Here is a 19,847-nt window from a genome sequence, read left to right as displayed (position 1 = left end):
CTTCCCCCGTGTGCCTCTCACCTGACTGAACATAAATGGTTATAGGGGAGACTGCTGGTATATGGACTTTGGGGCCACTAGACATTTTAGTTACAATGAAAATGGGTCAAATCATTGAATGAATGTGAACCCATCACAGTCACAGGAATCTGAAACAAAGTCCTCATATCATCTAAAGTTGGGAAAATTACAGTGAACCTAAACATCAAAGGCAAAACTGTAGTCATCGATATTGAAGAAGTTTTATTTGGACCAGACCTTGGAGCTAACGTAATCGCCATCGGTATTCTTGAGAAGAAAAACTACCAAATTAACTTATCAGAAAACAAGTGTGCTGTGTACCGTAAGAAAGGGACAATAATACTGTAATTACTGCTACCTGATTCCAGCAACTCTGATTTAGATAGTTAACAGTGTTATATGATGGTTGGTCGTGACTCAAACTATGGAACCCTGGCATAGGTGATTGAGACATTTAGTGTATGAGAAAATACACAAGCTTCAAGTAGGGATGGTTATAGGAAAAACTATGAGCAATCCTGATCTTCCACTGTGTGACAAGGGTAAGCAAACCCAAATTCCCTGGTAAGCAAACCCAAATTCCCCTTCCCAAAATCAGTAACTAGAACTGAGGCTCCACTATTATTGGTGCACACAGATGCATGTAGTTCTCTGGAACATACATTTTTTAGTCCAATAGACAATTTTACAAGCATGTTCCATGTGCACATCCTAAGAGCAAAAACAAAAAGTGAAGTGATACATAAAATTGCAGATTATAAGAATTAAATAGAACTTTAAATGGGTTACAAAGTAAACTTTAAGATGCAACAATGGGGGTGAGTGCCAAAACTTTTTTGAACTTCATGAGAAAATATGAGCTCAATCGTCAGCTAACCATAGTGTATACTCCAGAAGAAAATGGTGTGATTATGCAAATCGTATTATAATGGAAAGAACCCATGGCATGCTGGACAATACTGGCCTTGAAAATTTTTTTTGACTGAGGCAGTTCAAACAATGGTTTATCTAAAGAATGGGAATCAGTCCAGCAGGAAGGGGTGATCTCTGTATGGGATGAGCAGTGTGGTGACCGGGAAGAGGATTTGTCAGTGCTGGGGCTACAGATAATGCAGGTGAGGAGGCAGATAATTGGCTTAAATGCCTGTGCTTGCTCCTTTGACAACCCGCACAGGCCATGCTCAGACCTCTCCGGCCTGCTTCTGGTAGCTACTGGTGTCCTCTAGCCCCAGACTGGGCAAGAGCTGTGCAGGGACTGGTGAGCTTACACGTGCCAGTACTGGTGTATATAGTGCAACATCAGTATAGCCTGCCCATTACAGATATTTAGGGCGGATCAGACTCTGGCCTCCGGAAAAAGCAGGGGTGGTGGGCTTTGTATTTTTGTATATCGTATGTGGTGTTCTTAGGCCACCTTGATTGACACTCATTGCTCAATGGATATTGAGTATTTGAGTGTCAAGTTCAGGCCTTTTTATCTGCCCAGGGAAATTTCTGTGATAATTATGTAGCCCTGGGGGCAGTGTGATATTTGTTTGGGACGTATTGTATTGACATATATATGTGAATATGTAGGTTGCTAGTAGTATAGTTATATATAGTCTTATGAAGTAGTCATAGATTCTTATGTTGGAGTAATGATAGGGGTATAGTATTGGTGCCCCTAATATAATATATTGTAATCACATTGGTGGGCAGTCTGCAGGTAGAAGGCTCCAGAAGCCAGCTGTGGGAGCCAGGGCATGAGACCGGTACCCCGAGATAGAGAGCAGCGCGTGGGGTGATCGTTAGTGGAGAGAGTTAACGGCGGTGTGGAGGAGAAGAAGGAGAGCGGGTGTCTGCAGGAGCGGAGATGGTGGAGCAGCGGAGGAAGGGCGAGAGCCTGTGAGAGAGAACTGACCTGACCGGGCGAGGTATTTCTAAGACACCGGGTGATGGCTGACGGCAGGTTGTCTCCTATGCGACAGAGCGAAACCCCGCTGTGAGGAGCCGCAGAGGGCCGGCCAGCGGCTGCTGGGGGAGGACGCTGGAAATGGCGGGGTGGGCCTGAGTCATGACGCAGGTGGCACAGAGGCGGACCCAAGGTGATGTAAGAGACCGCTCCTCCGCTCCTAGACCCAGCATAGCTCCACAGTTATTAGGGCTAGAATAGCCGTGGACAGACAGCAAAGCACTGCATTATATTACCAAGTGACAGTGGCCTTGAACATTATCGAATACTGACCAAAGGTAATTCATTTACACACAAAATCCTATGCCATGCCGTGATTCCTGGGAATAATACCCATAGTTTTAGCTACCACGTCCTGAACTCTTAGCCTCAGCATCATAAACCGTATATGGAGGGTAAAAATGGACAATTGAACTCATTCCCTACAACAGACTCATTGAATATATGAGCTGCCCTAACTGTAGTGTCTCTGTGAGGGAACAAAGCCTAAGACATTGACAGTGGTTGGGGGAGTGAAGATACCTGGGTTCTTTGAGAAGGAATAAGAGTGGAGTGGACAGGAAGATTTGTAAAGCCAGTTATACATAAGTCATATAGTGCTCTATTCTGGAGTTATTAATGGTTATATGACACTGAAATATACCTGCATCAATGCTCTGTTCATATAAGAGGCTAGTTGATTAACATATATAGGCTCCGGGATAGAAAGCCACTACCGGTGGTATGAACTTATTAGAGTAATATAGTCATTGCCTTCCTTCTTCTGACAATATACAGTGTTTAACATGTGACTAGCCTGCTCCCATACTACGCAGAGGTGTCAGAGGACTCCATCAACTATAACTCTGTTATCCCCTCTTATTGGGAGAGAGAAGAATAACCTATTTATCTGGCAGAGGTAAAGGCTGTAATAATCACCCCAATGGACTGGGGGAGTAAGTGGAAGGGATCTGGTCGCCGTGATGTACTGTGATGAAACGACTTTTCTGCACAACTGCAATTTGATAATCTACGTCAGTGGATAGCCTACAGTGTATAAACAAGATAGATTGCACAAGTTAGTTCTTCAGCTATTTAAAGAGTATAACTGTAGCTTTTCATGTCTGATCACATCAGGAAGTATAACTCAGAAATCCCTCATCCAAGATTCCAGAAGTCATCCAGTATCTTGGAAGTACATCGACATTGCCGGTTACAATTACACGGATTAGGAGGTTATAGTAGGTGTATATGCCTCCGGACGTTACAGGCAGGAACATTACATATTCACGCACTATTTAGACCTATTAAATTCTACATGCCGAGCTCATAGGTCCATAGGAAATACCTGCAGTCTATAACAGACACGGTATTTTTAAGTGTAGTCTGCGCAGAAGGTAATTTTACAAATCCCGGGTCTATGGTCGTAGTGACTATAGTTATGGATAACTATTTTTTGTAATGCATGCAGTAAGATTGTTAATTAGAGTAATAGTGGTTATGACAGAGTATATCCGCATATTGGCTATATAGGTCGAGAGGGTACTGTGCAACCCCCATTATTTATTTAAGATCTATCCTAACTCGATATATATATATATATATATATATATATATAAAACAAATTACTTACCTACTGTAGTTGACTGGTTCTGTTGTGGGAGGGAGATCTCAAATGAAAACCTAAAGAAAAGAGAATAAAAAAAGATAACGTCAGATAACCGGAGAATTCAGGTGAGGAAAGTTTAGTACTATTATACTATACTATCTATGAACATATATTGCAGCTGAGTGAAGGGAACATTGCATTTCCAACCATATACCTATACACCCCCAAATATTCAAGGGGAAAGGCTTAGCCAAGCAAGCCAAAGTTTGTAATCGCTTGGGTGGAGGCACGCCTGAGGGACTAACACAGCTCAACCAAGGGGGTGGGGCTACAATTATTATTGCCGCTTATATACCCCCTTGTGCAAATGTTAGTAAGGCATTGGAGATTCTTTATAATGTCATGGGATCTTTTCAGACAGATTATTTTGAGGCATGTTTTATTGTGGCTAGCGATTTCAATCAAGCAGATTTAAAAAAAGTAATGCCGAGATGATTTTATAAGTATGTGTCGATCCCAACACGCGGGACGCATTCATTAGATCAAGTCTATTCTAACTTAAACTTAGTTTATGAGACCTTTGCTTGTCCTCACATCGGCAATTCCGATCACTTGTCTCTATTTTTAAGGCCAATTTATAAAGCCCAGGTTAAAAGAGTGAAGCCTGTGATTAAAACGGTTACAATCTGGCCAGAGGGAGCAATAATGAGGTTGCTGTTGGAATTTACAAACTGGGATTTGTTCATCGAAGAGTATGTGATCAATGATTCAATTGATTTTGATTTACTTGCTTCTTTGATTTCTTACCACATAAGTTCATGCATGGAGAGTGTCACTGTGAGGAAAAAAATTAAAACCTTTTTTAATGAGAAGCCATGGCTAAACGGGGAGGTTCGTGCCCAGCTTAAAGCCAGGGATAGAGCTTTCAAGGCTGGCGATCAGGCTGCTTTGAGAACAGCCAGGGTCCAACTCCATTTGGGCATAACAGAGAAAAACCTTAGTTACTCTAAAAAGATTGAAGATCTTTGTAGTTTGAATAAGAATCCTAGGGGCTTGTGGTAGCTGATATATGAAGTGACTGGGTGCAAAGTTAAAAAGCCGACCATGTGGAGGTTACTAACTCATTGGCGGATGATTTAAATCTGTTTTATCGTAGATTTGAAGAAAATAATAGATTACCCCAGTTGCGCAGATCCCTCGAGAGGGGGAATCTCCCTTGTTGCTTGAAGAAGGCGCTGTGCTAAATTGTTTGCGTCGGGTAAATCCGGGCAAGTCAGCAGGACCTGATGGCATTCATGGATGTGCGGAGCAACTGAGTGGGATATTAACGCTCTTGTTCACTTATGCACTGTGTAGTGCCAAAGAGTTTGAAGTTGACAAGTATTGTCCCAGTGCTTAAGAAAGAGTCAGATAAGTGTTTTAATGACTGTTGGCCTATAGCATTACCGTCCCTCATAATGAAATGCTTTGAGAGACTAGTATTGAGTCATATTAAATCTTTTTTTTTTCATCTGAGTTTGACCCGTTTCAATTTGCTTATAGATGGAACTGTTGCACTGACGACGCGATTATTACACTGTTGCACTTTACTCTGTCCCATTTGGAAAAGAGGAATGCTTATGTTAGGATTTTATTTGTCGATTTTAGTTCGGCCTTTAACACAGTGATTCCTGCGTCTTTGACGAATAAATTATCTGTGTTGGACCTTGATAGTTTTACTTATAATTGGATTTTAGAATTTTTGACAAATCGCCCACAGATGGTTAAAATGGGTAGCGTTAGGTCCGGGGAGGTGCTGATAAATACAGGTGTACCCCCAGGGCTGTGTCCTTAGCCCTTTTTTATATTCAATGTTTAATCATGACTGTGTGTCAGCAGATGCATCTGTTAAAGTGATTAAATTTGCAGATGACATTGCTGTAGTAGGTTTAATTAACGGTGATGATGAGTCAGCTAATAGGACGGAAGTTGCGAAATTAGTTGGTTGGAGTAGTGAAAATCATTTATTTTTAAATAGTGGGAAGACTAAAGAACTGATCGTGGACTTTAGGAAAGGGCTGTTGCAGAAATTGCCAGTGTTTGTAGGTGATCAAGCAGTCGAAATGATTGCTTCATTCTGCTTTTTGGGCATTCAGATTTCGTCTTGCTTGACATGGTCGGCGCACTTGCAATTGACAGTAAAAAAAGCTCAACGACTTTTTTTCCTATGACGTTTAAGAGCAGCAGGTGTTGGTGCGCCGACCATATTAAACTTTTATAGGTGCTCGATTGAGAGCATCCCAAGTTATGGTATTGTGACATGGTTTGGTGGTTGTACCTTAAAAGATTGTGTGCATTAGAGAGAATTAGAAGAACCGCTAGTAAAATCATTAGTATGTCACAGCCTACCTTTGATGAGTTGTATAGGTGTAGGGCTTTAAGTAAAGCTAGGAGTATTTTATCAGAAAGTGAGCATCCTTTTAATGAGTTCTTTGTTGATTTTCCGTCCCGAAAGAGGTTTCGTACTCTGCTAGCACAGACTAGTCATTTTAGGAACAGTTTTATTCCATTTGCAATACGGATGTTTAATGTGTGATTGTATTATTTTTATGTTTTTTTATGCTATGACTTTGTCACCTGCTACTTGATGCTATGTACTACTGAAATTTCATCTGTCAATTTGTTTTGTCTGCTGACAATAAACTGAACTTGAACTATGAATACAGCATATATATATATACTGTATATATACTGTATATATATATATATATATATATGGATAACACTACACCCTCAGCATGACAGAGCCCCAGCTCCCAGCAGCAGGACTTCCAGGGACCCGGCAGCTCCTGTGTGGATAGCGACCCTTCACCCCCTATAATACGGTCATTTTGACGGACTTTTAACTAGTATATAAAATATTTGCCTATGTGTACCAGATTGAAACTATCACAAGAATTTATATGTAGTAGATAAGTAAAAGTTATGAATAGGGATTAGACGCAGACAATATTTAATTGAAAATGAAAATAAAGCTGGTTTTGGTTAACTGTAAATCATGTTTTTTAATTTATATGCAAATTCCTTTTCTGCTATTTCTATTAATAGTATAATAAAGTCTGTCAATATTATTTACTTACTACAACAAGAGGATAGTTTAATGCTAATTATAAGAAGTATACTAGTAAAACAGTTTAAATTTCACAAAATTGTGTTAGTTTCTTTTACATCTTGCATCTCAACTTTACGAAATTCTGAAGCATTGACAAAATTCCAGTTTTTCAATTTTGTCTATGAGCCCTGGAATCTTACTGTAAACCAAATTATTATAGTTCTCTTTAATATCTACCATTATGCCAGCGGAAATTAAATTGTGGCAGACGTCAATTAAATTTGCGAAGACTTTCAAAGTAATGCCTGGCATACACTATACAATTACAGTATCTTATCTATTCACCCAATATTGTTCAGTGTATTTGTGTGACCAATTTGAAAATATTGATTGGTTGGGCAAGCCAGATCATCCAGCATGTCCGTTTAAAGTGATATTTATTACATTACATTTTTTTGGGTTCCTTCACCAGGAACGTATGTTCATGATATCTGAGGGGTGTGAGGCTTCCAGATAAAATGTCAGTCGGACAGGCATTTTACAGTATATAAATACCCAGCTTGACAGCAGCCATGTAACCCTGCCATCGGGGAAGCCCAGGACAATAAAGACAGGGGGGCCTTCCCCCTTTTGCCAATAGCTACCCCATACTGCAATTGCCCTCCTCTCTCATTTGACCACAACAAGACTGATTACTGATTACTAATACTAAAGAATGCACCTTCAGATTTCAGGCTGCAGGGGGGGGGGGGGGGGGGGAGAAGTTTGCAGGCATTCAGGAAGGGAGAGTTTTATGCTGCCAGGGAAGGAGTGCGTGAGGATCATGCCGGGCTGCCAGCTGCTGTGTGATGTCCTGCATGCAGCTGTGCAACCAGTAGTATAGAGAGCTATGGCAGGACCAGGTATGCGTTCGGGGGGTATGGCCTAATAGCGGGATGCGTTGGCATGTCCCATTATGCAAATGAAGGGGAAATAAATCTTTTCACAATTTTGGTGGGCACTATGCCCCAGAGCCAGGGCAATTCCAGAGGGGTTTGTGATCAGTGTGATCACTACCCCCCTGCACAGGCAGAAGAGACTGCTGCTGCTGCTGACAGGACAGGTGGGTGTGATGGGGGTGGCTGTGGACCTTGGTAAATAGTACCTTCTCCCCCCCTCATGGTGGCAGTGTGTGCAGCATTCCACCCCCCACAGGGACTGGTTCTGTAATCTGCAGCCTCCGCTGCTGTTAGGACAGCTGCTGCTAGTGACTAGTGACGTTGGCTGGAGAGGAGAGGCGGCAACATCAAAGCTGAGTCAGAGTAGCTCTGGCCAGGGGGCCCATGGAGACAGGGGGGCCTGGAATACTTACCCCCGGGCTCCCTCCCCTTAATCCAGCCCTGCCTACCATTTTTATTTTGGACTGTGGAAAGAAATTGGAATTCCTGGATGAAATCCACACAATGCCCCCATCAATGTGAGACAGCAATGCTAATACAGTACTTGTATTTAAACTAAAGCTAGAAAAATAAATGATCTAACTGAATGTGAAATTTCTCAATCATTTAAATCCACAATTTCACTTGCTATTACTTACTTTTACTTATTACTTACAACACTATAATTTGTGACTGTGTAAGAAAATAGTTATTGCCTTGCAGTGTTTTATTATGTACGAGACTTATTTTTCTTGGAACCATGAGTTTTAATAAAAAAATAAATATATAAAACAACTGCTATTCTTCTTCTAATATCTTTCCTTCAGTAACATGAGGGAATTTCACCTTTCACTTTCTCTGCTGGCAACTGTACATGTTCAGCTGGTCACATAGACATTCAACTTCCATTTCCCTAATTGGTCCATGTAGACTATACTCAGTTTCTAGACAAACGGACTCCCATGGCGAAGTTAAAGAATGTTCCCCTGACACCCCAACAAGCACATTATTACTGCACTGGGGGATCCATTTTATACAGTATATTACTGATACAAACAAACACTGATATATATATACCCACACACACACTATTTATACAAGATAAAGGACATGTGAGGACAAAGGCGGTACACACTTTCATTAATGAAATATTTATTCTTCAGACGGTGTGGCTTCTATTTTTTCTGGTGACAGGGGGGCAGATGTATTAACCTGGAGAAGGCATAAGGAAGTGATAAACCAGTGATATGTGCAAGGTGATAAAGGAAACAGCCAATCAGATCCCAACTGTTAATTTAAATATTGGAGCTGATTGGCTGGTGGGTTTATCACCTTGCACATATCACTGGTTTATAACTTCCTTATGCCTTCTCCAGGTTAATACATCTGCCCCTGAGTCTTTTTCAATGTTTAGGTTTAAAAAATAACCAATATCTCTAAATGATAGTTTAGCAGCAAATTAGTGGCTACATAAATTATGGATACGTTGAAAAATGTCATTTAGGTCAAGAAAGCTACTTGTTTAACTATCACTACATATTTTATTATTAAGTAGACTATGAAAATCTCATATTAATATTTTTTTTTTGTGTGTGTGTGTTTGTTAGGGGGGTATACACAGGCAGAACAAACAACATTTGTAACAGAACAACATATAGCGAGAGCTCAGTACAGCACACAAAACAAGCAAGCACAAAGAATAACATAAACTTATAATTAAAGATGTGCGGAGTCCTGAAAATCAAGCCCACCCAAACTTCAGGGATCCTTGGGGATCATAGGAAATCCGAGCGCCAGCTCAGGTTTTCCCACCTTGCTCGATTCCAAAACAAAGCAAAACATCATCTGCCTGCCGTCGGATCTTGTGTGTTTTGGATTTGATATAAGTCCCTCCTGCAGGGATTTCAGGATGCTGGAGAGCTGTATACTGAAGCCGTGTGCAGATGACCTGCTGAGCTGACCACTGCCCTACATTATGTGATTGTCCACTCCTCATTGAGGCTCTTAGTGTTAATATTGGGCAAGTTAGATAAACAAAAGGCAGTTAGCAAAACATTGTTTTTTTATTTTTATAGTGCAGGAAGTTAATTCTATATTGTCTAAGTGTGTCACACTGGTGCTGTTACCCTAGGTGTATCACACTGGTACTGTAACATTAAGTGTTACACACTGGTGCTGAGCATTAACCCTTGGTGCAACTGCACACTGGTGTTGTATTTTTTTGTCACTGCCCGCAGTGCAGCCCAGAGCTCCAAATATATAATACAGGGGCAGAATTAACCCTTGGTGCACACTGGTGTTTATTGTCACTGCCTACATTGCAGCTCAGAGGTTCTAATACAGGGCATTATTGGTGTACAGTGCACACTGGGGCCCACAAATGTTTTTAATGAAGTAGTCATTTGTGATTTTTTTTTAAAAAGTTGGATTTATTTTGTGCAGTGTGTGCGTAATAAAACTCGTTAGGTGCTGTGCCACTGCATTAATAAATATAAGCACTGTGAATCCACAGTGTGAAGACATTTGTGAAAAAACAAAAAGAGTTGTTTTTTGTACAACTTATGTGTGTAATAAAGCTCAGTGGATGCTGTGACGCTGTGTTAATATAAGTACTGTGAGTCCACAGTATGAAGTCAGTTGTTAAAAAACAGAAAAGGGGGGCAAATTAATTAAAAATATTTACCAATGTTAAAAAAATGGGTCGAGGTGTCACATTAAAAACTGACAAGTCAGTGCCCCCCCACCAAAAAACAAAACAAAAAACCCCACTAAGGATGAAGAACAATGTTTTCACAAATCCCTGAGGAGTGTATAGGGATGTCCACGATCAATATGTGTGAGTCTGATATTTCTCATGCTGTACTTGTAGAGAAGTCTCCTTCACCTTCTTCCACCATTTCTGCACCGTCTGCAAATGTGAGGATGAGCAGTACAAGTACAGATGGTGACATAACAGAAATTGAGAATACTATTGTGGAAGTGGAACAGGAGGAGGGGAGATATTTGTGTACCATCTGATGCTAATAAGTATGATGAGGATGAGGATGTTGTTTTTTTAAGTCAGTCCCTCACAAGTTTTAGCAGTTCCTGCCCATGATAAAAAGAAAACCACTGTGAAGCCTGTGCCAAAAAAGCCAACTCTTGGTCGTGGGATTATTTTTATCCAAATGCTGACAACGTTTGTGAAGGCATCTGCTCATTTGTGATGCCAAAGTTAGCAGAGGTAAGGACGATAACCAGCTATGCTCCTCCTCCATATTACGTCATTTGCTGTGAGTTCATAAAATGTATTTCACAAAATGATATTAATTTGTAAATAATGCCCTCAGAATCAACCTCTCCAAGAGTGATAGGAGGTAGTCCTTCCAAAAAAATTGGTTGTGGATGCCCAAACAAAGCAAGCACTTTAGCTTCAAAAGTAGCAGTCCCTGTTGATGAAATGATTGATTATTTAAACTGTGCATGTCCTTTTTAATATCCAACATGAAAAGTGGGTAGGAGGATCCAAGGACAATTCCATCTTTCTTTTCTTTTCATATTGGTCTGTATTTTTGGAGGGCATTGAGCATGTTTTTTTTTGCATAGACATTTTTATTGGTTATTTCTCTAAAACATTACTAATTTGCAACACAAAGCCAACCTTTTGCCAATTTTGCCTTTTGCCAATATACTGTAGGTGAAGAATAATATAAGCTTTGAGAAGGTAAAAATTTACTGGAAATCAGTGGAAATTAATGTAATTGAGGTTAATAATACTGTAGGAACAAAAACAGGCCCAAATTACATGATTTTAGCAGTTTTTAGATTTCAAAAATAAATAAATACTGTACAGATCCAAAACCAAAACACGTGAGGGTGGTTTTGTCAAATTAGAACCAAAACACATAATGAATACAGATCCAAAACCGAGTCAGCGCATATCTTTACTTATAATACTCTGAGAAAACATAAAATGAATACAAGATTAAACAAAGTTACTAAACAATATTGTGCAGCAGTAGCTACTAATTTCTGTTGTCCCCCTTCACATACTTTACTGTGCATTCACGTTGTCTAGTGGCATCTAAAACAAGAAGATTCAACTGTCATTTGATCTTGGGTGTAATTATAATAGGTGCAGGTCCAGGATGGGCGGTGCACATAGGTCTATGGTGACCCATATTACAAACCCTACACCCATTCACAATACTTACCTCTATGTTGGGGCCGCACATTTCAGCGGGAACATGGTGCAAGCTGCATGTTTCTGGAAATCTGTGGCGCAGATATCACAGGAAACAAGGTGCAGGTGATCTGCGTATACACACTACAGAAATCACTGGCACATGTGCAGTAGACTCTGACTCAGAGTGGCAGAGTCTACTGAGGAATCAGTTGGCAAGGGAGAGGAGGACCTATATAAATGCTGCACACTGGCCTCCCCTCTATTCATCCGACCCTGCCTTTGATTTATTTTGCTGTACACAGCTTTGTTGCCATTGTCTACTGCAAAGATACTTTCAGACAGGCATTTCAAAGAAATCTGATTCTCGCTCCCAAAAATAAAGCTCTATGTTTAGGGGAAAATATAATAGTAAGAACAACGATTAAGGTGAAGTTTGTAAGAAAAAAAAAAGAGAACATGACCAACATTCCATATAACCTCAGCAGTTGCAAGGAGGGTATCAGACCTGCTCATTCCACTGTAGTATGTCCAGTGCCAGGGGTGGATTAAGAGAGGAGAGGGCCCATGTGCAGACTCCTTGCTGGTCCCCTCCTCTTTGTCAGCGGCCACATCACTCTAGATTCTGGCTTTGTGCCAGAGTCTACTGCACATGTACAGGTCTCCAGAAAAATGGCGCACACGTCTTATTCTCAGGACACATCTACTGTGCTTGTCACCAGCGCTGGTCGCTGTGGGACACTGAAGGGGTATGTATAATTATATGGAATGCAGGGTGTGTGGAATCGGCCCCCTGGACCCAGGGGCCCATGTGCACTACATACCCATTATAGATATGCCAATGTCCAGTGCAAAATGAAGATAGTACATCTCGCCCCCAGACTAAATAAGCACTACAGTAATTGAGCCTTCTTGTAATGCTGACAGATGGTGTCCATGACACTGGAGTGCAGCTTACACCCCATTCCCTAATTTATAAGCCATTTATAAAGGAATAGATGACTAATATAGAAATGAATAAGAATGCTTCTTTGGAACTCTCTGTTACTGTATGCTAGACCTGGAGAAGAGTGATGTTGTTGTAGCATGTGTTAAACTTCAACAAACTGATAAGTATGATGTTGATTGCTATGCAGTAAGCCTAACACCAGTACTGTGCCACCGGGTTGGGGCTGATATGTCGGCGGTCAGAATCTGCGCTCGCCACAGGTCCTATTCCCAATCCATGGGTGTTGTGGACACCCACGAGTGGGAATAGCCCCTGTTAGACGGCATTCCAACTGCCAGGCATTGCCATCGGTCGGGTTTCCAGCGTCAGTATCCTGACTGCCAGGATCACGACCAACGGCATATCAACTGCATCCAGTACCACCACATGTCGAAGATAAGCACAATGTAATTTTCAGTCAAGAGACAAAGGGGGTCATTCTGACGCGATCGCTCACTGCAGTTTATCGCAGTGCAGCGATCGGGTCAGAACTGCGCATGCACCGGCGCCGAAGGTCGTCATTCCCTAGCAATCACCTCTGCCTGATTGACAGGCAGTGGCGGTCGTTGGACGGGAGGGGGCAGCACAGCAGCGTTTGGCCGTCGTTTTGGGGGCGCGGTCCGGCCAATGCAGGCATGGCCGGACCGTGCGGGGAGTGGGCCGCAGCGGCTGCGTGACGTCACACACAGCTGCTGCGACCAGGGGCAGCGACGAGTAACTCCCGGCCAGCCACAGGAGCTGTGCTGGCCGGGAGTTACTCAGCAAGTACAAAAGCATCGCCGCTGTGCGATGCTTTTATACTTGTGTGGGGGGCCCGAACAGACATGCGGGATGGGCTAGCCCTGTGCTGGGCATCCCCCCGCATGTCTGGGAACATGATCGTAGCTGTGCTAAATTTAGAACAGCTACGATCAACTCGGAATGACCCCCAAAGGCCCAAATGTATTAACCCCTTCAGTGGTATGCATGGAATACTTTCGGGGTGGCCAGCGCTGTGATTTCCAGGCATACTACTCGCTGATTCCTCTTGGACAGATGTGCAGCGTGTATGGCGCCTTGGAATCAGCATAAGCTATTATGGAGTTAAGCCTGCCCCATGACTCCTAATGGCCATGGGGCGGGCTTAACTGTATAACAGCTTAATTAGCGGAATTAGCGCTAATGCTGGCAATTCCCGCGGGTGTTCCCCTGCGGGCGATTTCCCCTATGTACTCCCCCCTGCACTCCCTGTATTTAAAAACACACCATGGGAGGTGTGCATTTTGTTAAATAAAAACTCACTGTGTAAGGGTCTTGGCAATTTGCACTGACGCTGGCAATGCCCGCATGTGTTCCCCTGTGGGCGATTTCCCCTCTGCACTCACCCCATGTATTTTAACCCTTGCACTACCTAAATTTAAAAACATACCATGGGAGATGTGTATTTGTTAATAAAACTCACCACTGAAGGTGTTAAGCCTTAAAAAGTGAAAAGGTAGAGACAGATAAAAAGTAATAAAGCACCAACCAACCAACCAACCAACCAACCAACCAACCAACCAACCAACCAGCTAGTGTCATTTTTCAAACACATCCTGTAATACGGCAGTTAGGCAGCTGATTGGTTGGTACTTTATCACTCTTTATCAGTCTCCACTTTGTCACTTTTTAAGGCTTAATACATTTGGGCCTAAGGGGTTGATATATCAAGCAGTGAAAAGAGTGGAAAAATGGACCAATGGAGCTTTGAGGTAGCCCTTATCAAGTACACCCTATAAAATCACGAGTAATCCAGACTGGTGCACTTTTCCACTCTTTTCACAGCTTTACACATCAACCTCAGGGAGGATTATCTCTTCTCTGTGGATTTGTTCTACTCACACCAACACAGCATATGTGAAGGCAACTGTAGCCTTTGGCAGGCTTTGTTAAGTAAGTAGAGGTAAAATCCCAGAGCATCTGTTACATTTCTATTCGCAGCGCATAAACTTCTAATAAAGTTTGCACATGCATTGAAATGTACAGATGTGTCCAAATACTCATTTGCTCAAAACATGCCAAGTGGATTTTGCAAATTAACTACCCCATACAACTGCTCTCTAAAATATGCATCTTATTCACATTACTTATGTGAAGAATAAATGTGAATCCCCTTATCAGGGATTGTCTTTATTTCAGTATCCACTACTTGAGAAAGATAAATCGAAACGCGTTGAACACTGGTCCAGCCAGAGGTGCACATCTGTCAGAGACAGGAAAACATCCAAAGAAGCAGAGTGTCTGGGACTTTTTTGTGATGAGCCCTGATCTTTTATTCCCATCTGGTCTATGCATTTACTGACTGGTGCCCAAGGAGTGTATTTGTATGTTACATGCTCTATGCATATTCTTTATCTGGTACAAGTTTTTTTTATTCATTGATGTGATGTTTTAATAAATTATTTGTGATATACTTAACTGTATTGCAGTATTAGAGTTTTATTTTTCCATATGCTGTAACTGATAGCTGGAGGAGTGGATTACTACAAATCACTTAAAGGGCTAATGAGCGATTAACTACTCTCTGGTATCAAAAGATATTTTGGTATTGCTAGCAGAATCCTATCTACTACTAGAGGATGTTTTTTTTTTTCGTTAGCAAACTGTGGGGTCAATAGTATGTACTAAGACTTGGAGAGAGATAAAATGGATGAAGATAAAGTACCAACCAATCAGTTTCTGTCATTTTTCAAACACAGAACATGGCAGTTAGGAGCTGATTGTCTGGTACTTTATCTCCGTCCCCTTTATCTCTCTCCAAGGCTTAGTACATAGACCCCTGTATGAAGGTGAAATCATGGTAAATCTATTATACTTTCGTTTTGTAAGAACCACATAGTGGACTCAATTTCTTTACAGTATTATGCTACTGTATGTCCCTTTCTCACTTTATTATGAGGAAAAACCATTGTAAAAGATTCTGGATTAAAGGTAACACTGGTTTTGAGGATTCACTTTTATTCTTCATAATGTTTAGGGAAGTATGACGTAAAACTTCTTTTATTCACTGAAGGCCTGCTATTTCTCTTTTATCTGTGTGCTTTGTTTATTCACATCGTACTGTCCTTCACATCACTAATGCAACAAAAGTACAATGTTTGCGTACAATGACCACTGGCGTTGGCAGAACTTCAGTGTGCGACTAAGGGCCTACTGTAATTCACTAAGGATTGAAATTGCAAGGCTGTTTGCAGCAGCTTTACGATTGCCATCCTTAGCAATGCAAATGCCGGTGGAGGAGTATACCATCGCATATAAGATGAACATTGCGAACATTGACGATTGCAGGCTGAGTAAGCCTGAGCTTACTCAGGCTTGTCGTCGCAGGTGGCCTTGCGGCCAAGGAAACTGTTCAGTCCTTGTCCTCGCCACTCCCAGAAAATAGCCGAGACACCTTTTTTGAGGAATCCTGGGATAATCCGGAAAATACATTTTCTATCCCTAAAAGGTTGCGGATAGCATACCTTTTCCCTGAAGAGGATAGGCGTAAGTGGGAGTCACCCCCAATGATAGACACCTCAGTCTCTAGGTTGTCAATGAAAATCATTTTACCTGCCCCGAGGTCAGCTTCATTAAAAGAACCTGCTGACCGCAAATTAGAGACGACTTTAAAGTCCATCTATGTTGCTACGGGTACATTACTCATTGCTTCTGCGTGGGTAGGTAACGCAGTTGAAAAGTGGGCAGATAACTTGATTGTTAATATTGACACGGTTGATAAAGATGACATGCTGCAAATTCTAGGTCATATCAAAGACTCTGCAGGTTACTTGGTTGAGGCTATGAAGGACGTAGGCTTACTGGGCTCACGGGCCTCTGCTATGGCGATTTCAGCCCGCAGGGCGCTCTGGATCCGACAATGGAATGCTGACGCAGAATTCAAAAGAAATATTGAGGCGATCCCTTACAATGGTGAGGCCCTCTTTGGAGAGAAACTAGATGCCATGATATCAACTACTACATCTGGCAAGTCAGCATTTCTGCCGTCGGCAGCTGCACCGGCTAAAAAAGTATATCATTCTCATACTATGCAGTCCTTTCGGCCCAACAAGTACAAAAGGCTAAAACTACCCCTTTTTTCACAGGAAAGGGGAGAGGAAAATGTAGAAAACCTACAACACCCTCAGGCTCCCAGGAGCAGAAGTCAGCAACTATTTCTGCAAAAGCCACAGCATGACGCTGGGGCTCCTCTGCGGGAGTGCGATCGGGTGGGGGCACGTCTACTATTTTTCAGCCAGGTCTGGCTTTGCTCAGACCTGGATCCTTGGATTTTACAGATAATATCCCAAGGTTACAAGTTGGAATTTCAAGACCTTCCCCATGCCGATTTTTCAAATCAGCCTTGCCAGTTTCTGCTCAAGACAGAACAAATGTCCTGAACGCAATACACAAATTATGTCAAGACAAAGTAATTGCCTTGGTGCCTGCCGAACAAAGGAACCAAGGCTTTTATTCAAACCTGTTTGTGGTACCGAAGCCGGATGGCTCGGTCAGACCGATTTTAAACCTAAAATCTCTGAATTTTTATTTCAAAAGATTCAAATTCAAGATGGAATCCTTGAGAGCAGTGATTTCCAGCTTGGAAGAAAAGGAATTTCTGGTGTCAGTGGACATCAAGGATGCTTACTTGCATGTCCCCATTTACCCGCCACATTAAGCATACCTGAGGTTTGCGGTTCAGGATTGCCACTACCAATTCCAGACATTACCGTTCGGGCTCTCCACGGGTCCGAAAATATTCACCAAGGTGATGGCAGAGATGATGGTTCTCCTTCGCAAACAAGGAGTCAACATAATTCCGTACTTGGACGATCTCCTCATAAAAGCGAGATCCAGGGACAAGCTACCCCAGAACATAGCATTATCCCTGAAGGTGCTACAACAGCATGGTTGGATCATCAACTTTCCAAAATCCCAGTTGGAACCGACAATGAGATTATCATTTTTGGGAATGATACTGGACACTGAGGTACAGAGAATATTTCTACCGGTGGAAAAAGGCTCAGGAGATCCAGAGCATGGTCAAACAACTTTTGAGACCAAGAACAGTATCAATTCATCAGTGCATTTGCCTGTTGGGGAAAATGGTAGCGGCTTACGAGGTGCTACAATATGGCCGATTCCATGCCAGGGTCTTCCAGTGGGACCTACTTGACAAGTGGTCAGGGTTGCATCTCCACATGCATCAAAGGATAATACTGTCAGCAAAAGCCAGAATTTCGCTCCTGTGGTGGCTACAAATTTCTTACCTACTGGAGGGATTCAGGCCTGGATCCTGGTGACCACGGATGCAAGTCTCCGAGGATGGGGAGCAGTCACGCAAGGAGAGAGCTTCCAAGGAAGATGGTCAAGTCAAGAAACTCACCTTCACATAAACATTCTGGAGTTGAGAGCTGTGTACAGTAGCCTTCATCAAGCGGCACACCTTCTTCAAGGTCGTCACATACAAATCCAGTCAGACAATGTAACGGCAGTAGCTTACATAAACCTTCAAGGCAGAACAAAAAGCAGGGCGGCAATGTCAGAGGTGACAAAGATACTCCTCTGGGCAGAAAGATATGCAAAAGCTCTGTCGGCAATTTTCATTCCAGGAGTGGACAACTGGGAAGCAGACTTCCTCAGCAGACACGATATCCATCCAGGAGAATGGGGCCTCCACCCAGAAGTCTTTGTGGAGGTAGCAAGTTGTTGGGGCATTCCTCAAGTGGACATGATGGCATCTCATCTCAACAAGAAGCTTCCGACATATTGTTCCAGGTCGAGAGACCCACAAGCAATAGCAGTGGATGCACGGGTGATCCAGTGGGTGTTTCAGTCGGTGTATCTGTTCCCTCCACTTCCATTTGTTCCAAAGATTCTCAAGATCATCAGAAGAACAAGAGTTCGAGCAATTCTCATTGCAACAGACTGGCCAAGGAGGGCCTGGTATCCAGATCTTCAAGAGTTATTACTGGAAGATCCTCAGCCTCTTCCTCTTCACGAGGTCCTGCTTCAGCAGGGGCCATTAGTTTATCAGGATTTACCATGGCTGCGTTTGATGGCATGGCTGTAGAGCGCCTGATCCTAGCCCGTAAGGGTATTCCCAATGAAGTCATTCCCACACTTATTCTGGCCAGGAAAGGGGTAACATCCAAACATTACCATCATATTTGGAGAAAATATGTATCTTGGTGTGAATCCAAGAAGTCTCCTGCGGTGGAGTTTCAATTAGGATGTCTTCTCCTATTTCTACAGGCGGGTGTGGATGCTGGATTGAGATTAGGATCTATCAAGGTTCAGATTTCGGCCTTGTCAGTTTTCTTTCAGAAACAATTGGCTTCTCTTCCTGAGGTCCAGACATTCGTGAAGGGGGTTCTGCGCATCCAACCTCCCTTTGTGCCTCCTGCGGCGCCATGGGATCTTAATGTGGTGTTGCAGTTCCTTAAATCGGACTGGTTGGAGCCTCTACAAGACGTAGAGTTGAAGTTTCTCACTTGGAAAGTGGTCATGCTATTGGCCTTGGACTCAGGCAGACGGGTGTCTGAGTTAGGAGCTCTCTCACACAAGAGTCCTTACTTAATATTTCATGAAGATAGGGCTGAACTGAGAACATGTCAGCACTTTTCTCCGAAGGTTGTGTCTTTTTTTCATATCAACCAACCAGTGGTGGTGCCAGTGGCTTCTGACACCTCAGCTGTCTCAAAATCCTTGGATGTCATCAGAGCGTTGAGGATTTATGTTGCAAGAATGGCCAGGATAAGGAAAACAGAATCTTTGTTTGTCCTCTATGACCCCAACAAGATTGGGGGTCCTGCTTCTAAGCAGACTATTGCGCGCTGGATCAGGGGTACCATTCAGCACGCTCATTCCACAGCAGGATTGCCGTTATTAACTTTGGTAAAAGCCCACTCTACAAGAAAAGTGGGTTCGTCCTTGGCGGCTGCCCGCGGTGTCTCGGCTTTACAAATCTGTCGAGCTGCTACTTGGTCAGGTGCAAACACGTTTGCTAAGTTTTATAAGTTTGACACCTTGGCTGCTGACGACCTAAGATTTGGTCAGTCAGTTCTGCAGGAACATTAGCACTTTCCCACCCATACTGGGAGCTTTGGTACATCCCCATGGTACTAAAATG

General features: G+C 42.5%; 1 long non-coding RNA gene across 1 annotated transcript in view; it reads right to left on the bottom strand.

Moving 5' to 3' along the window:
* Positions 1 to 1,919: 1,919 nt before the first annotated feature.
* The window catches only part of LOC134935203 (uncharacterized), an 80,808-nt gene continuing 62,880 nt past the window's right edge, over positions 1,920 to 19,847 (bottom strand). Inside the window, exons 2-3 of the long non-coding RNA XR_010179982.1 lie at positions 3,585 to 3,634; positions 1,920 to 2,000 (exon numbers count right to left, since the gene is read on the bottom strand). This is a non-coding gene — a long non-coding RNA (uncharacterized LOC134935203). The remainder of the gene's footprint in view (positions 2,001 to 3,584; positions 3,635 to 19,847) is intronic.

Source organism: Pseudophryne corroboree, chromosome 6 (assembly GCF_028390025.1).
Source record: "Pseudophryne corroboree isolate aPseCor3 chromosome 6, aPseCor3.hap2, whole genome shotgun sequence".
In the NCBI taxonomy this organism is placed as follows: domain Eukaryota; kingdom Metazoa; phylum Chordata; class Amphibia; order Anura; family Myobatrachidae; genus Pseudophryne; species Pseudophryne corroboree.
This window is presented reverse-complemented; position numbering and strand designations above follow the sequence as displayed.